Genomic DNA, 16,541 nt, shown 5'->3' on the forward strand with positions numbered 1-16,541 from the left:
CATAAATGTGCGGGTAAAGTCTGTAATCGGTGATCCATGTCTCTGGATACATAGTGACCTTTGAAATCTCGTAAAAACAATCTTACTCCTTCCGGAGAACAACATATAATAGCCCCTAGGGCTTTCAATGTCTTTATACCTAACAAGTTTTCTGGGCATGATTTGGTAAGCAATAAATCTGTAGTTCGTGTCAAGGGACCAATCGTAAGTGGAAGTGGCTGTGATACTTCATTAACAATAGGTTTTCCTGAAAAACCAAGGGAAACATTTTGAGAGCCTGAGAGGGGTGCCCCTGGAACTTCACTACGTTTTATTGTTGTTCGACTTGCCCCTGTATCAAGTAAGAATTTTCTGTCTTGACCTAATAATTCACTGTGCACATAAGGTCCTTCTTGATCTACTGGGATTTCAATAAGGGGTAAGCCAACTTCCCTCTCTAGGCTTTTTCATGCGTAATGCTGATACTCAGGATATTCATACTGTGCGGTCTGATACATTTGTCGTGTTGTTGTTTGTGTGGCAGCAACAGGCAACGGTGGTGCAGCTGGCACAAACTGTATTGGCTGTTGTGCGGCTGGCATGGCCTGTGCATGCCGCGGAGCTCCTTGTTCATTCTGATCTTGTCTGAGTGGCCGTGGTCTTTCTTTTGCAATACCTACAGCTATATTACGCTTCAGGACTGGACAATCGTGTACATAATGACCTAGTTGTTTGCAGTAATTGCATGTTCCTTTTATAGGAACTGCTGAATCTCCGGAATGTGTCACACCCTTTTTGTGACCATCCGCTGGTACTGTCTGGGAAACTAGCATTTTCATTTTAGTGTCCTTCATACGTCTTTGTTCGTGTTCTTGTTCATCTCTAATTCTATTGTGATGATACTGTAACATTTGCAACATTTGTGACGGAGTGTTACCCTGCCATGTACTCTCGAATTTCAATACTCTATTCTTCACTTGAGGCAAGGAATTTTCCACTAATTTTGTCACGAATAAATGTGGATATGACTCACTATTTGCTTTTATCCCACTATTTATACCAAAGCATTTTTCAAATCGGGCATAGAAATCACTGGTATCTTCATCTTGTTTCTGTTTACAGGCTGAGATTGCACCCCAATCTTCCTTTTTCGTAGCTAATAAACGTGGCAGTACCTGTACTAGCAAACCTGGTAGTGCTTTAACTTTATCCCCAAGCCCTGAACCTGCAGTTCGACCTCTTTCTTCGGTTTCTAATGCTGTCCAGTCTATCTTTTGGTCCCCCACTTCCCACTCTTTTTCCTTAAGTTTTTCATAAATGCCAGCAGGCATTAGCACCTTTAATATCGTCATAATGTCAGGATAGGTATACTCTCCCATCAGTAACATGTCTTTAATTTCTCGGTGGAAACCCGCTGGATCCTTGTCGTGACTGGGTACCACCTTTTTCATTTCCAACAATTCCATTTTAGATATGGGTGTATATACAAATACACGGTGAAACTGATTATCCTCGCCTTTTATTGGGTGCACTTCTCGTAAAGGATTCTGTCTATCCATGTAATACGGCGTTCTTTCCTTGTGAGGCAGCGAGAAAGGATCTGGGCTTACAAAAAGAATGTACTGCTTTCTGGATACGAGTATTTCTTTGATTAACTTATTACCTGAACCTTTCCATCTATTCGTGAGTAATTCAGTTAATATGTCAGGTAAAGGACCAGGATCGGAATGTTGGTTCTTATATAATATAAGAAGTTGCTGAATCATGTAAATTCCAGCTAAACGCTGTTCATCTGGACTGAGGTTCAAAAACGTATGTGCTACTGTGTCATCACCGTATTTTCCGGGACTATCAATCCAATGAACGGCGGACCTAGCTAATTCTTGCTCATCCATAGAATCGAGGAGGTGGTAACCCCTTCGTTCTCGCAGTATTTTGTCAGCAGCTTGAAACGAATGTTCGGGAGACTTCAGATTTATGATAGGTGTCGGATAAGTTCTGTTATTATCTGGACATATCGAATGAATCGGATCAGTAAAACATCTAGTATTATTGCAGGACCTTCCTCTACCTACATAGGCTATGGTATCTGACTGTCTTACGGGATCCCCTGATTCGGGCACCTTGTTTTGTTCAAACTCGTCTGTCTCTAATCTCTCTTCATGTATACGTTCTATTTCCTTCCTTATTTTTCGACACATGGCTACTATACTTCCTTGTTTATCATGTCTTCCGTCTGATATATTCTGACTCCATCTCGTAAGAGTTTGCATTATTTCCGGGTCCACCCCCGGTCGGTCTTGATTTCTGATCACACAATTTACGAGAAAACGTAGCAATTCCCCCTGTATCTCCACTTTCTGATATTCCATAGCTCTGTTAATGCATTCAGGATCTCTCCCTGTTTGGACAAAATGATATATGTTATCCAGGTGCATAGCCATTCCTGGTAGCTTCCCTAAAAACCCTGCAGCTCTTCTGATACGTAATGATGCCATGACCATTTCATCCTCTTTGCCGGGCACCGGGTCATATCTACAATCTACTAAAAGGTCCTTAAGCATGCGAGTATTTATAAGTTTGGGCGTACGTGTATGTACTGGTTCTTGAAAAGTAAGTTTACTTATTCGGGGTGGCGTAGAATAAATGCTAGTAGCACCTCCGGTAGCCCCATCTGGGGTACTGGGCGCGAAAGGATTAGTTGAACGTGCTACAGCAACTACAGGTGTGGACACAACTATAGAATCGGCTGCGGAGACAGATGCGGAAACAGATGTGCTTGCCGAAGCTTGTGTCGGAGTTTGTTGTTGCACAGAGACAGATACCTGATCTTGACGTTGAGCCCCCCCAGCAGACGGTCTATGTGGTGCGGGGTTAGCATACTCGGGAGCTGCGTCATCTAAATACGAGGAAAGAAAAACATCTTCTGCGGTTCTGGGATGTCTTTTAGGATGTACTTTTATTGGAAACAATGGGGGTGGCAAGTCTTTTGGTATCTCCGTAGTAGCCTTAGGTAATCCTTCGGCCAGAAGGGGATACATACCTTTCATAAGGGCATTTCTTTGCCTATCGGTTTGCTCTGCTTTTACTCGTGTACCCTCTTCAATCAATAAACTTTCTCGGACTTTATTTGCACTTTCTTTGCTTCTTTCTTCCTGTCTTAGCGCTTTCTCGGTACGTCTATGCGATTCTTTACGCCATAACTCAACAGCGTCTTTCTGTGACTGTCTAGCTTTCCTCTTCCACAACTCTTCTTCCACTTTCATAATACATTCTGCATCCCAGGTCCCAGCTACGGGCCATCTCTGACTTTCTGGTAATTCTTTGGTGTAGTCCACCCATAAATCAAGAAATAATATGGCATCTAAGCCATGTTTGTGATACATGAAGTGCCCTGGATTGTCCCTAGGAGGAATAGGAACTGCTTCTTCAAGTACCCCTTTTCTAGTAGTGATCTGTCTTAACTTCGAAAAGAGCGGCATATTGACAACTGATCTGATACTTGAACTTGAACACACTTAGTACAAAAAGTACAACAATGAACAATCATTCATACCACAATATGCAAGACGTTTAACACTTTAAACATTAAACATTTAAACATTTTTCTTTAACCTTTAAAATGACCAACAATGATGATCGTCTGCATAACTAATCACCAAGCAGAATTCTTGACAATAACTAGATACTTCGGAATACTTGATATACTGCTAAACAGTACAGATACACTGCTAAAACAGTGCAGACCGGATTTGTGTACCCAAATCCGTCTTGACCGGCACAACCTAAGTGCACGTCAGAACGCCTCCCCAGCAATGGTACTCACCGGGTAGCTCGGAACGGAAGGCCTCGAAATGGGACTGGACTGGACTCGACACTGCGGACATCGAACTCTCTCTGGACGTCGGGACTTCGAAATCTGGTGGGCCTCTGTATACCTCGGATCTTGCTCTCTCTGCTAGGCTCTGGTCGGGATACTTCGCACTTCTCACCGCCTCGTCTGGGTTGATCGCAGCCTCAGTCGCCCCCGCTTGACCGGAGGGAGCTACAGGAAATCCTGCTGGTACGCGTTATGGTCCGTCCAGCTGTGGCAGGAGACCGGGCCTGCAACGCACCACCGGCGCGTGAGATGAGAAAGTGTCCCTGTTCGGGCGCCAATCATGTGGTAAATATTTTATTACCGGGACTGAATTTAATACGGAATCTAAATAAAACAGCTCAGTGAAATAAGAGGCAGAATCCGTGGTATAAGAGGTTTCTGAATGGGCTTTATTCAAAATGGCCGACTCGAGTCGCGGCCTTCATGTTCCGTCACCACGGGGGTTCAGGAAGTGAAGTACAATATTTTATTGACAGTCAATCGTTTTTATAGAATGTACATTACAATGAAACAAATGCAGAAGGCGTAACAATTGATAAGAAAAGTGACAATTTACATGCGTAACCAAAAATGGGCGTAATGAGGAGTAAAAAGAAACATAATTGGTTATGAGGTTATATGATGTCATATATAGGTGGATCTATAAGATAATACTTGGCATAGATGCGCGCGCAGCTGCATGACGTGTGATTGACGTGCAGCTAGGGGGTGACGGGGACTTGACATTTAGCTCTACATGTGGAGACAAGAAGTCTGGGGGGTCACGTCAACCTAATCCCAAATCATATCTAACATCCTATGTTTAAAGAACTATGTTATCCACGAAGGAAGGACTCTCGGACAGAAACTATTCTATACTGACTGTGTGTGCGTGTACAAGCGTCTAAGTGTCTATATGAGATGCAAGAGGCAGAAACTTTCCATGGTAACGGGGCTATGAATCACTTGCATGAGGACAGAGAGGCCGACCCCTTTGCTCGGTAGCTGAAGGAAATGTTTACCTAAACTACTAGACAGGAATGCATCGGCTGAGGAGCGAAGTAGATAATTCGAAGGTGAAATACGGTTTCTTGGCAGGCAGGCGAAACCGGCCGAGGCAGGCACCGTTAGCCGCACAGGGAGTAGGACAAAGTTCATGGATACAGATGCGAGCTCAAGCTGAAGCTGTCAAAGGCAGAGAAAAAGGAAAGGCTTGATGGCAGAATCAGGGCCTACTCGCCTGAACTGCAAAATGGAGTAACTGAGCCATATAAAGTCGGTGGCCTTTCATACTTAGGAATCGAATATCCAACCCATTCATGGCGGATCTGACAGAGGACATGTTGACGGTGGACGCACATGTGTTTGCGTCTTAGAAACTGGAACTGGAGGGAACATACATGTACTTGTAACATGCACATAGAACCGTTGGGGTCCAAGATAGGGGACATAACTGATCAGGAAAATCCATATTTCCACAACAGGCTCAGCCTGTCAAAAACTGGCCAATTAGAAGAGGCTGCTACAGGGCTGAATTCAGGCACAACAGAAAAGCACATTCTACAACTTTTTTTTCTATAACAGTTATAATAAATTCAACCTTGGCAAGTTTCTGGATTTATTGCAACTATCATTTTCATACTTCGAAGCATTAATTTAGCTCACTCCTGTCAATAAATAGTTAGACTTTATTACATTTCAATACATCCTTCCTATGTTAGCCTATGGAGCTAATGCACTACAATGAGGAAAAACGAAATTGGCAGCTTTCCCCTTACCCAGGGCTTATAAAAAACATTTTATAATGTCCCTGCTTATTTTAACGTAGCACCCTACCCTTGGGGTAGATTGGGTAGACCTTACAGGTGACTGCTGTGTAAAAATATGATAGTTTAAGACTTTGGAAGTACCTTTAATACCAGAGTCGAATTTGAACATCATTTTATTTTAAAAGCAGACTGCAAGGCAGGGATGGCTTGTATAATGACAGCAGGCATCACAACAGTGCACACTTAAGTGCATTAAATCTACTGGGCCTCTAAACCTACATGCCCTACCATATGGTAGGGACTTACAGGTAGGTTGTCAGTACTAATTGTAATTATACCCAATTACCATGTTATTTATATTCTTTGCACCTGCGGATTCTTGGGACAGTTGCCCCTTACAGTAGCAGTTAATTTTGTGGTGCACTAATACTTTGGTCGACACCAGTACATTAAACAACAGTTGAAGGACAGAATGCAGAACAATGGCTGAAGAGGGGTGAAATCCCGAAACCGGTCCTAGGATGCTTGTTTCCAGTCCAGGGACTGTTCCCATGAGGCACAGGGTCAAGACTGATTTGCATATGGCTGGGTTCAAACTGGTGAGCAAAAAAAGGATGGATTTAGGCCCAGATCTCTGTACTGGGGTGAATGTATGACTTTGTTCTACATTCTGTCCATCAACTGTTGTTTTTGCATATTTCTCCCCGAGTGGGAAGGGTATGCCCGGATGTGGGTCCCGTGCTCTCCATGCCACTGGAATCAGGCTATCCTGGCTGAAGAGGGGTGAAACCCCAAAACCGGTCCTAGGAGGCTGGTTTCCAGTCCAGGGAGGACCTGGCTTGGCAGTTTGGGCTGGACTGTTCCCATGAGGAACAGGGTCAAGAGTGATTTGCCTATGGCTGGGTACAAACTGGAACAGCATGTTGAGCAAAAAAACGATGGATTTAGGCCCAGATCTTTGTACTGGGGTGAATGCATGACATTGTTCTACATTCTGTCCATCAACTGTTGTTTTTGCTTTTATTATTAAATAGCTGGTAGATGATTTTGATGGGAGGTTGTTACCATACGTCTGTATGTGTTCTAGCCTAAAATATGGAAGGCAGTGAAAAACACCTATTGACAGCTTTTAACGCACAAAACTGGCAATGTGTTTTGAGGCAGCATGTCTATGAATCTAGATCTAAGGACCAGGTAAAGAGTCTCATCTTTGTAACAATGTACTCCACACCACAACGATGAGAAGATTGCTGTCAGCCTAATGCTTATCTGCCGGATCTATTACAATTTACTTAGCTCTACTTACATTATGATGTTTTTCATTTTTCTTTTTTTATTGCTTTGATACAGCCAGTTACTCGTCGTGAAGAAAGAAATGAAGGTATGTTTATTGTTTGACATAAGACATAACAATCGGATTTACAATAGCAGATGGGCATGTAATATATGTTACAAGCATTACAAAAAAATATAAGAGCGACAAATGCAATAGGATTTCGAAACTACATAACAGCAAATTTACCCCAATTACAAAGTTCCATCCTCGATTTCATCCCTAACTTATACTTCTTAATCTAATACATAAAAAATATATGTTAAGATGCAGAACAGCAAAGGCTATACACTAATTACAGATCTCGCTCAACTAAATCTATCACTGCCAAGCATTTCATGATATTCGCAGAGTATCCTTATTAGGTACTTTTCAAAATGAGCCACGCTGACCAAATATACACTTATACACAAAGTATATTAAAGGGTCATCAGTAGCAGAGACTTAATGTATATATACATCATGTTGTATTAAAGCATATGATCCATTTCTATTGAAGAATTAATATATTGGAACACCAAAGCATCAAATGCATTGTTACAGTTCAACCTCCAATTCATAGACACACAAATCACTGCTCACAGAGGTCCTGGCCTAGCTTGACATGAACACTTCGGTTGGAAAAATACCAAGGACAAACTTGAGATATAAAGTGTGTTATGCTTCTGGCTCAATATGAACAAGATATTGCTAAAACTTAGTATTTTACTTCAAGGAAAAAGAAATGGCTTTTATAGCGGATTACCTGTACCTGGCACCGGCGGCCTTATGTTTCTGGGACCAATATTCCTCACTGACTAGGTTACTAGCATCCAAGCTGATGGTGGCAGGGTTGGGCCAGAAGTGTTCAAACCCAATGTTAGAAATTGGGTTACTGGATGGCAGAGGTCAGATGTAAATTCCAGATGTGTGTGGCAGAGGCAGACTGGTGTAAGTAACAAAATGGCAACTTTCTAAAAGTGGCACTTTCAGACCTGGAATTTAAAAACCAACTTTACTAAAAGCTGGGTTTTTAAATAGTGAGTCCAGAGACACCAAACTTACTCTTCCTATCTTTTCCCAATTGTAAAGTGTTACAAGTCAGCTCCAGTGCTAACCCATGGAAGAGATAGGCCTTGCTGTAGTGAAATACGAATATTCTTTTTTTTTTTTACTACCAGGAATGTAAAACTGAAAAGTACATGTCCTAACGTTTAGATACATGCACCCTTCCCATGGGCCTACCTTAGGGGTAACTTATATGCAATAAAAGGGAAGACTTCGGCATGGCAAGCAGGTGAACTTGCCAGGTCGAAATGGCCATTTAAAACTGCACACACAGGCTCTGCAGTGAGAGGCCAAGATATGTTTGAAGGGCTACTTGTGGGTGGTACAGTCAGTGCTGCAGGTCGACTAGTAGCATTTGATTTACAGACCCTGGGCACATGTAGTGCACTAACTAGGGACGCATCAGTAAATCAAATATAATCATGGAGAAACTAAACGCCATTATATTTTAGACACAAAGCACACACATTTGTATACTTTATTTTCGGTCTGTGAACCATAAAAGAGCAGGTACAATATACATACCATACAAAAAACTGTTAGAAAAAGATAAAAGCCATCTAAAAACAGTATAAATTTGTATAGAAAAAAACACAGATAAAAGAATCAATCAATATTAAATCCATTAGTTAATTTCTAAAAACGACCTGCGTACCCACCACAAAGGTTAATAAATGCGAGACAGCAAATACAATTGGGAGTTGAGTTTTATTTTTCATAAATCTATAGGTCTTTTCACAGCACCTTGAGCCTAAGTCCTACAAAGGTGACCAACCATCTTTGCCTAGCCTTTTTGTAACCAGAACAGAAAAATAATACATGGAGTTCAGTCTCCTCTTCACTACTGCATGCAGGACACCGTAAGAGGGAACTACCAGTCCATTTGTTAGAAAATGCACGCAGGGGAAGAGACCCATGCCTAAACTGAATGCACATGTACTTTAGCACTGGTCAGCAGTGGAAAATGGCACAGAGTCCTAAAGCCAGCAACAACAAAGTTCAGCACACAGTCAAAAACAAGGGGTTAAAAAGCAAAAAGTCAGGGGAAACTACGTCAAAAGATGCCAGGTTTAACACCGCAGATCTGGGATAATAATTCTAAAATGATACACCCAGCTAATATCAGCTGAACCTGTCAGGCAAAAACATCCAACCCGTAACAACTCCCGTTCAGCCCACCCCAGTAGTGCACAGGGCTAAGAGCAATAATTCAGAAAGAGTTTGATGCCAAATTCAGTTTATAAAGATACTAAAGGGGTGCTACGGCCTAGCCTATGTAAAGTTCACAAGAAACTGTTTTCAATTGTTTGCAAATCCCTAAACTTTTTTATAGTGCCATAGTTCAGTGATGTACATAGAAACAGCTACTGTTTTTTGTCAGTACACGTCCAGTTTTATACTGAGTGGTTGGCTGCCAATCTTTTGCTTAAATCTCACTATGGCGTTAGTTGATTTCTTGTATGTGATTGAGGCCTTTTTTCGAGATGGAGGATTCATCCAGTTTCTTATCGAATTATATACCTAGGTAATTACAATTGCTAACACATTCAAGATATTGACGACTAAGTAAAAGTTGGCTTCTCATATTAGATGCTGGTTTTACTACTATGGTCTTAGGTTCAGCAACAATAATCGTCAGGTCTTTTCTTTTCAATACTGCACAAACTTCTCAATCCTATGGAGCATGGAATTTTCAGTCTGGGGGAACAGGACAGCATCGTCAGCCTAGAAAAAAGCTAGAAATCTTATTTCATAGCTTCAGGAAGTCAAGTGTGAACTTGGCCAAATAATCTTTGACGTCCTTTATAAACAGGCTGAATAAGAGTAGAGCTAAGACCCGTCGCAGCCGGCATGGCTCACGGGTGGGGGACGGGGGGTACGGGGAGGAATTAAATTAAACTTACCTTAAGGCTGGTTCACGCCTCTTCTCGGCTTCTGCTCTTCTACCTCCGACATGAACAGGAAGCAGACTGCCAGGCTCCCGCCACTAAGCCAATCACAACGCTTATGATTGGTCGGGACAGCACCCAGCCAGGGGATTATGGGATGGGCATTTTCAAGGGCAAAGTGCGCATGACTGGTTCAGGCAGCCTGAGCAGGCCAACCAAACAGTCTTTGCGCACTCAGGAGTGGGCACACCACTCCGAGCAGAGCAGCCCGCCCACCCGCAACACAAACATAAAATTGTAATAAGTAAGAGGTATTATCATTTTATGTTTCTGCTTCTCACACTGGGAGAAAGCAGTGTGGTGACACTTGTACGCCATAGCGGAGGAGCTGCCCCTGGCTAAGACACAGCCTTGTCGACACCAGTGGAAATATAAATGCCACAACTGGATTCACCCTATTTAAAAAAAAAAATATTTTATTGGTTTTGTTTGATTGTTACAGTGACAGCAACAAGCAGCGTTACATAAACTATGTAAAAGGTCCTTAGATCTCATACAGTAGGTCCATTCTATCGACAAGAACATTGCAATAACTTATTCAATGGACATGCAGATGTGACAGCTCCGATTAAATTGTACTAGGTCGATGCCAGTGTTTAGTGCTCAATCCTCTTAAGCAGTTTATACAATCATTGCTTTCAGAAGGTAACAGTGGGATCCTGGATCCGTATGGAGGACCATGTTAAGCTGCGCATTTAACAACCAGGGGGTGGAGGGCATAGAACTTGGAGCTGAGTTGGAGTGCCTCCACCTGTCAGTGCGTATCTGTGGGGGTGTTACCTGCTGTGCCTACTCCCCTTACTTTAACATAGACTCCCCATAAATATATATGGCGGAGGTATCAGAGTACCAATGTCTGGTGTAGCAGTGGCAGTTCTGGATATCGCAGAGTTTTTATGTACATGCGTGGTGCTACTCATCCTGGTCAGGTGTCGATCTAGTCTTGGTTGGCGGGTTTGCATGTTGTTGTAGTGCTAAAAGGATCACTTCCCAATGTGTGGTAATTGGTATTTTCCTAAGGCCTATGGTTTCTTCACGGTGAATTGATATGCCTTCCGCCCTAGCCCATGCGAGTGTAGAATGCCTCCAAGCTTGGAAGTGCGGGGGGTCAGGCACCCTCCATCGTTTTGTAATTAGCCGCTTGGCTGCTATTATTCCCAGGTCTAAGAATCTGGATGTAACCTTGGTGCTGCATGTCCTGCGGAATCTATGCAGCAAGTACAGTGGTCATTCAAAGGGGAGCTCCCTTTCAGTGCAGTGATGTAACGCTTGCCCTACCTCTCCCCAGTATGTACTAAGGCTGGTGCAGCTCCACATGAGTATCAGGTCTGCATCTAAAACAGAGCATCTAGGACAAGCAGAGTCGGTACGATGAAAATATATGTTGATTTTGGCTGGCGTGTAGTACGCTCTGTGTGTAATGTAAAATTGGATCTGTTGGAACCTCATATTCCTGGGGATCTGAACTGGGCTGGCCAGCACTTGCCCCAATTCTTTGTCCGAGAATTGCCTGCCTAGGTCTCCCTCCCATTTATGTCTGAGGGGGTCTAAATGGACTGCTGCATGTTGGCGTAGCGAGGCTGTGAACCAACATGTCAGGTGTCTGCCTTGCCCCACTACGTGCAAGTATTGTATAGTAAGGTGTGTGGGCATTTCACTAGCTAGGTTGCCCCGTAGCGCCGTGAGTGTGGCTAGTAAGGACCGATGGAGGAGGAATTGTCCTGCCGGGAGTCCGTCCCCTTCTATCAATGTCCCATAGGGAAGTAGAGCGCCTTCACGATAGAGCTCTCCCAGTGTCTGTACACCCGCCGCATGCCACTGTTGTAATTCTACAGCAGTAAGAGTTCCCTGTCCTTAAGGAGCACCCTCTAGGGGGAGAGCGGGGGCATAAGGCGTCGTTCTCCGGGTCATGAAGAGGCTCCTTTTGTTGCATCTGTGTGCTACGCCTAGCCATGGAGATTACGGAGGCCGTACGCGTGCACTGAGGTGAAAGAGCTGGAGAATGTGGAACAGCGTGAGCGGCGGGAGCGTGATTGCGGTATCTTTGCATTGGCGACCTGCCATCCACCGGGCCACCCACTGAAGTTGCGCTGCCAAGAAGTAGTACTCAAGACACAGTGCCGCCAGACCCCCCTGGTCAGTATGCAGATACAGTTTTTTAAATGTTACTCTGTGTCGACTGGAGCCCCATATGAAATCTCTGACCGCCCTCTCCAATGCAGCAAAAAAAGGGGCCGGTATTTGGACTGGCAGGTTGGTGAAATAGTTCAAGAATCTTGGTAGGGCCACCATTTTCACCAGTGCCATCCAACCCGTCACCGTCAGAGGAAGCGTACTCCAGAATTGCATCTAGGATTTGATGACAGTTACGGTCCTACCTAGGTTACCATCAAAAAGATCTGTCGGCTGCCGGTATATCCGGATTCCGAGGTAGCTGAAAGTGTCTGTGGTCCACCTTACCCTCACTCCATTGAGTATTAGACCCGGGTCAGGGACTCCTGCGCTCAAGGCGTAGAGATTTGATTTGCCAATATTTACCTTTAGTCTGGATATTGCTGCAAATTCCCATAGGAGTTGGGCCAAGTTGTCCGGCACGTTGTGAATATCGTAAAGGTAAATTAATAGGTCGTCCGTGTATAGTGACACCTTATGTATGCCATCGCCCAACAGTGTGCCCCGTGTGTATGTACTCTTATCGACTCCGCTAGTGGTTCCATTGCAAGCGCGAAGAGAAGGAGGGAAAGCGGGCAGTCTGGTCTCGTCCCTCGTCGCACTGAAATCACCTCTGAGATGTACGGGCCCGTTTTTACCCTTACCACCAGTTTTGTGTAAAGCAGTCGGACCATTTGCAGGAAGGTTGGGCCTAGTTTATACTTTTCTAGTGCAGAAAACATATAATTCCACTCAAGGGAGTCAAAAGCTTTCTCAAGATCAAGCACCAGGCAACCAGCCCTCGGCCATGTGTTTGTGGAGTATGTAGCTATTCGAAAGAAGCGGCGCAGGTTGAGTGAAGTGCTGTGAGCTGGCACAAAGCCAATTTGGTCTGCGTGCACCAGTGCCGGAACCACTTGTGCCAACTTGTCTGCTAATACCTTCGCGAGCAACTTCTGGTCGGTGTTGAGGAGGGTGAGGAGTCTGTAGGAGCCAATGTCAGTTGGGTCCCCGTCTGGTTTAGGCAGCAAAATCAGGTGCGCCTCACATAGCGAGGGGGGAAGCCGTTCCGCATCTACAGTGGCTGCATATAGGGCGAGCAGCTTTGGGCCTATCGACACCCGATACACCTTATAGTACTCTGCCGGGAGTCAGTCTAGTCCCGGGGTCTTCCCCGTGGCCAATGACGATATCGCTCCCTCAATCTCCTCGAGTGAGATTGTCTCATCTAGCATGTCGCTGTACGCCAACTCCATCTCAGGCAATTGTATGCGGTCTAAATAGGCTGTCAGGGCATGCGACTCGCTACTGCAGTGAGATTGATACAATTGGCTGTAATGCTGTGTGAGTGCCTTGTGGATGTCGCGTTGTGTGTGTACTAGTGATCCCGTGCTGGTGCGCAGTACTTCGATGGGTTTGCGGGCGTGCTCTTGGCGAATTAGCCAGCCTAAAAGTCACCCTGCTTTGTCTGCCGTGGGTGTGGGCTGTATCTGCTGTATAGTTGTGGTAGCGAAGACGTTCTAGTAATTCCGCATGCTGTGTGCGCAGTGGTTCCAGGCGTTGTTGCCCCTACCCTCCGTCCCAGTCTACCTCATATAGCAGCAGTTACTTTTCTATTCTGCTTAAGTCAGAGGAAAAGTGGTCTTTGTATGTTCCAGGCCATACCCATAAAATGCCCTCTTGTTGTGACCTTGAAGGTCTCCCATTCCACCAAAGCATTCTCTGCTGTGTTTTCATTGATCTTGAAATATGCGAGCAGGGCAGTGCCCAGTGAGGAACGGAATGCTGAGTCTTCTAGTGTGGCAGGTTGGAGTCTCCACATGGGGACAGGGGGGCGCTCAATATCCCAGGTTAATAGTTGAAGGGTTGTGGTCAGAGTGTGTCCGGCCTAAATATTCTACCTGGTGTACCAAGTAAAGGAGCGGTGGGGATCCCACTATTCTATCCAGGCGCACATGTAGGCCGTGCACCGCTGAATAATATGAGTAGACCCGATTGTTTGGGTTGATAGCGCGCCATATATTTATGAGTGCCCAGTGTGTCAGCCAATTTGTGAGAGCCTGCGCATTGGATGCCGTTGTGGTCTTGGACAGGAGCGGCAACGATCTATCTAGGTCTATGTTAAGTATGGATTTGAAGTTCCACCCAAGGAGCCAGGGCATTCCGCTCCACCCAGCTAATGTCTTCGTGAGATTCTCCAAAAAGGTTGACTGGCCTACGTTCGGGGCGTAAATGGAACCGAGGAGTATTGGTTGGCCATGAAGACGGCCACGGACTAATGTGTATCTACCCTCAGGGTCGATTAGCACACGGTCACTTGTGAAAGGAATCCCAGCCCTTACCCAAATGAGGACTCCTCACGGAGGGGCCAAGTAACTTGTGCTATGTATTTGGCCGTTCCGTTTATTGTGCAAGCGTCCTAGCTCCACCTAGGACATGTGTGTTTTTTGGAGTAGCGCAATACCAGCGGATCTGCACTGCAAGTATGAGTAAATCAAGTACCTACGCGCCGGGGAGTGTATGCCTAGCACGTTCCACGTTACTACGTTGACTTGTACCATAATTCTTTCTTGGAATGATCAAATTGGCAACTGGAGGGCAAGCCATCATAGATTCTAATTGGTGTGAGTGTGCTCCAACTCAGTGCTTTCGATAACAATGCATGTCTATAAACTGAACTAGCATAACTATCTGGGGTGAATGGGCGAATTCCAACCGGGTATTCATCCAAACTGGAGTGCCTAACGTAAGGCTGCAACTGTGTCGCTAGTGTTTACGGGGTGGGCAAGTGTGATGCGTGTCTGGTGTGGGTTATGTCAACCCTCGGTGTTGTGCTCATGGCTGACCGTCACCACAGCCAATCCGTAGAGTCAGGTGAGCCTACGCACTGCGCGTTTCCTATTGCATGTTGCTGGGCGAGGGCTGACTGTGGCTGTGTGCAAAGGAGCACCGTTGCCCGTATAGGGTAAGTACCAATAGAGGAAAGGAAGAGAGAGGACAGTATTGAGTACAACATACGTGTTAAGAAGTCTGATACTTGCGTGGGCTTTCTCCCGACGCTGTGTGATAGTTTGTACAAAGTGAAATAATGTCATCTGCCGTCTGCGGTGTGACATCTGGTAATGGATACTCTTCTGGATCACCTAGTTTGGAGGGTGTGGAGGAGCCCGCATCAGAGGACCTAGAAGGACTCTGCTGGCATTCAGGGTTTTGTGGAGTAGTCCCTAGCGCAGCAGCAACATGAATCACCTCTTGTATTTCCATTCTACTTTGCTCCAGATTGGGAGCAGTGGCGGATGTTGTGGTGTGTGATTGAGGTCTGCCGCGTCCTCCCAGAGTCCGTCGCCTTCTGCTGGGCTTGCGCAGCTCTGTCTCCACGGAGGGTCTGACCCCTGACCATGTTCCCGATTCCTCCAACCAGTCCCGGCGTCGGCGGGCGAGTCAAAGAATCGTGTTTGTTCCTTTTGCAACTACTCGCAGCCGTGCAGGGAATATCAAAGCGTATTTTAGATTGAGTTCTCGGAGCTGCCTCTTCACAGCTGTGTATGCGCTCCTGTGTCGTTGCACTTGCGCTGTGTAATCCCGAAAAAACATGATCTGGTTACTTCCCAGTTCTATATCTGGCCTCTTGCGGGTCTCGCGTCATATCAAGTCTCTGTAATTGAGAACTTTGAACAGGAATGGACGCGGTCGGGCTCCTGGTAGGGGTTTCTATGCGGGGACCCGGTGTGCTCTTTCAACTACGAACTGGGAGGACAGGGTATCGGCCTCTGAACCAGCGCTCGGTGAAATCTTCCAAATGTCGTCCTTCATCCTCCGGGATTCCCACTACCCGAACATTGTTCCTGCATGAGCGTCCCTCTGCGTCCTCCACCCTGTCCTCCAGCTCATGCACTCGATCAATGAGGTACTGCAGGGCTGCGGTGTGACTTTGTGCAACGGGATTTTATTCTGTAGGTGTTTGTTCTTGCTGTTGCACTTTATCTCCTAACTTGTGATGGTCCGCTTGTAGAAGAGTGAAGTCCGAGGTCACCTTGTCAATTTTGGACTCCAACGACGAGAGAGTCTGATCAAGGGCGGATCCAATCTTCTCCACTGCCACTAGTATGGAGTCAAGTTTGGCGGCAAGTACTGTGTGAGGCATTTGCGGGGTTGTACCCCCCTCTGCTGTCCCCTTTTCAAATGCGCCATAGCGTGCATTGAGTTGTTGGGTGCTGGTGCGCAGGCAGCCCATGACTATTTGTTGTGCTGACGGCATTCGATTTGGTTCCGTATTGACAGGACCAACTGCCCGTGTTGTGACTTCACAGATGCAGCAGGCCCCTACTGTGGGTCGGTCGGCACCCAGGCAGGTGTTGCTTTTGTTGTTACAGTCGCTTCTGGCCTCAGAGTTGTTGTGTTATCAAGCGATTGAATGATGGAGAACTCTGTTTGGTAAGCCAATAACACCCTCT

The sequence above is a fragment of the Triturus cristatus genome, chromosome 5_2 (genome assembly GCF_964204655.1).
Source record: "Triturus cristatus chromosome 5_2, aTriCri1.1, whole genome shotgun sequence".
Lineage (NCBI taxonomy): Eukaryota > Metazoa > Chordata > Amphibia > Caudata > Salamandridae > Triturus > Triturus cristatus.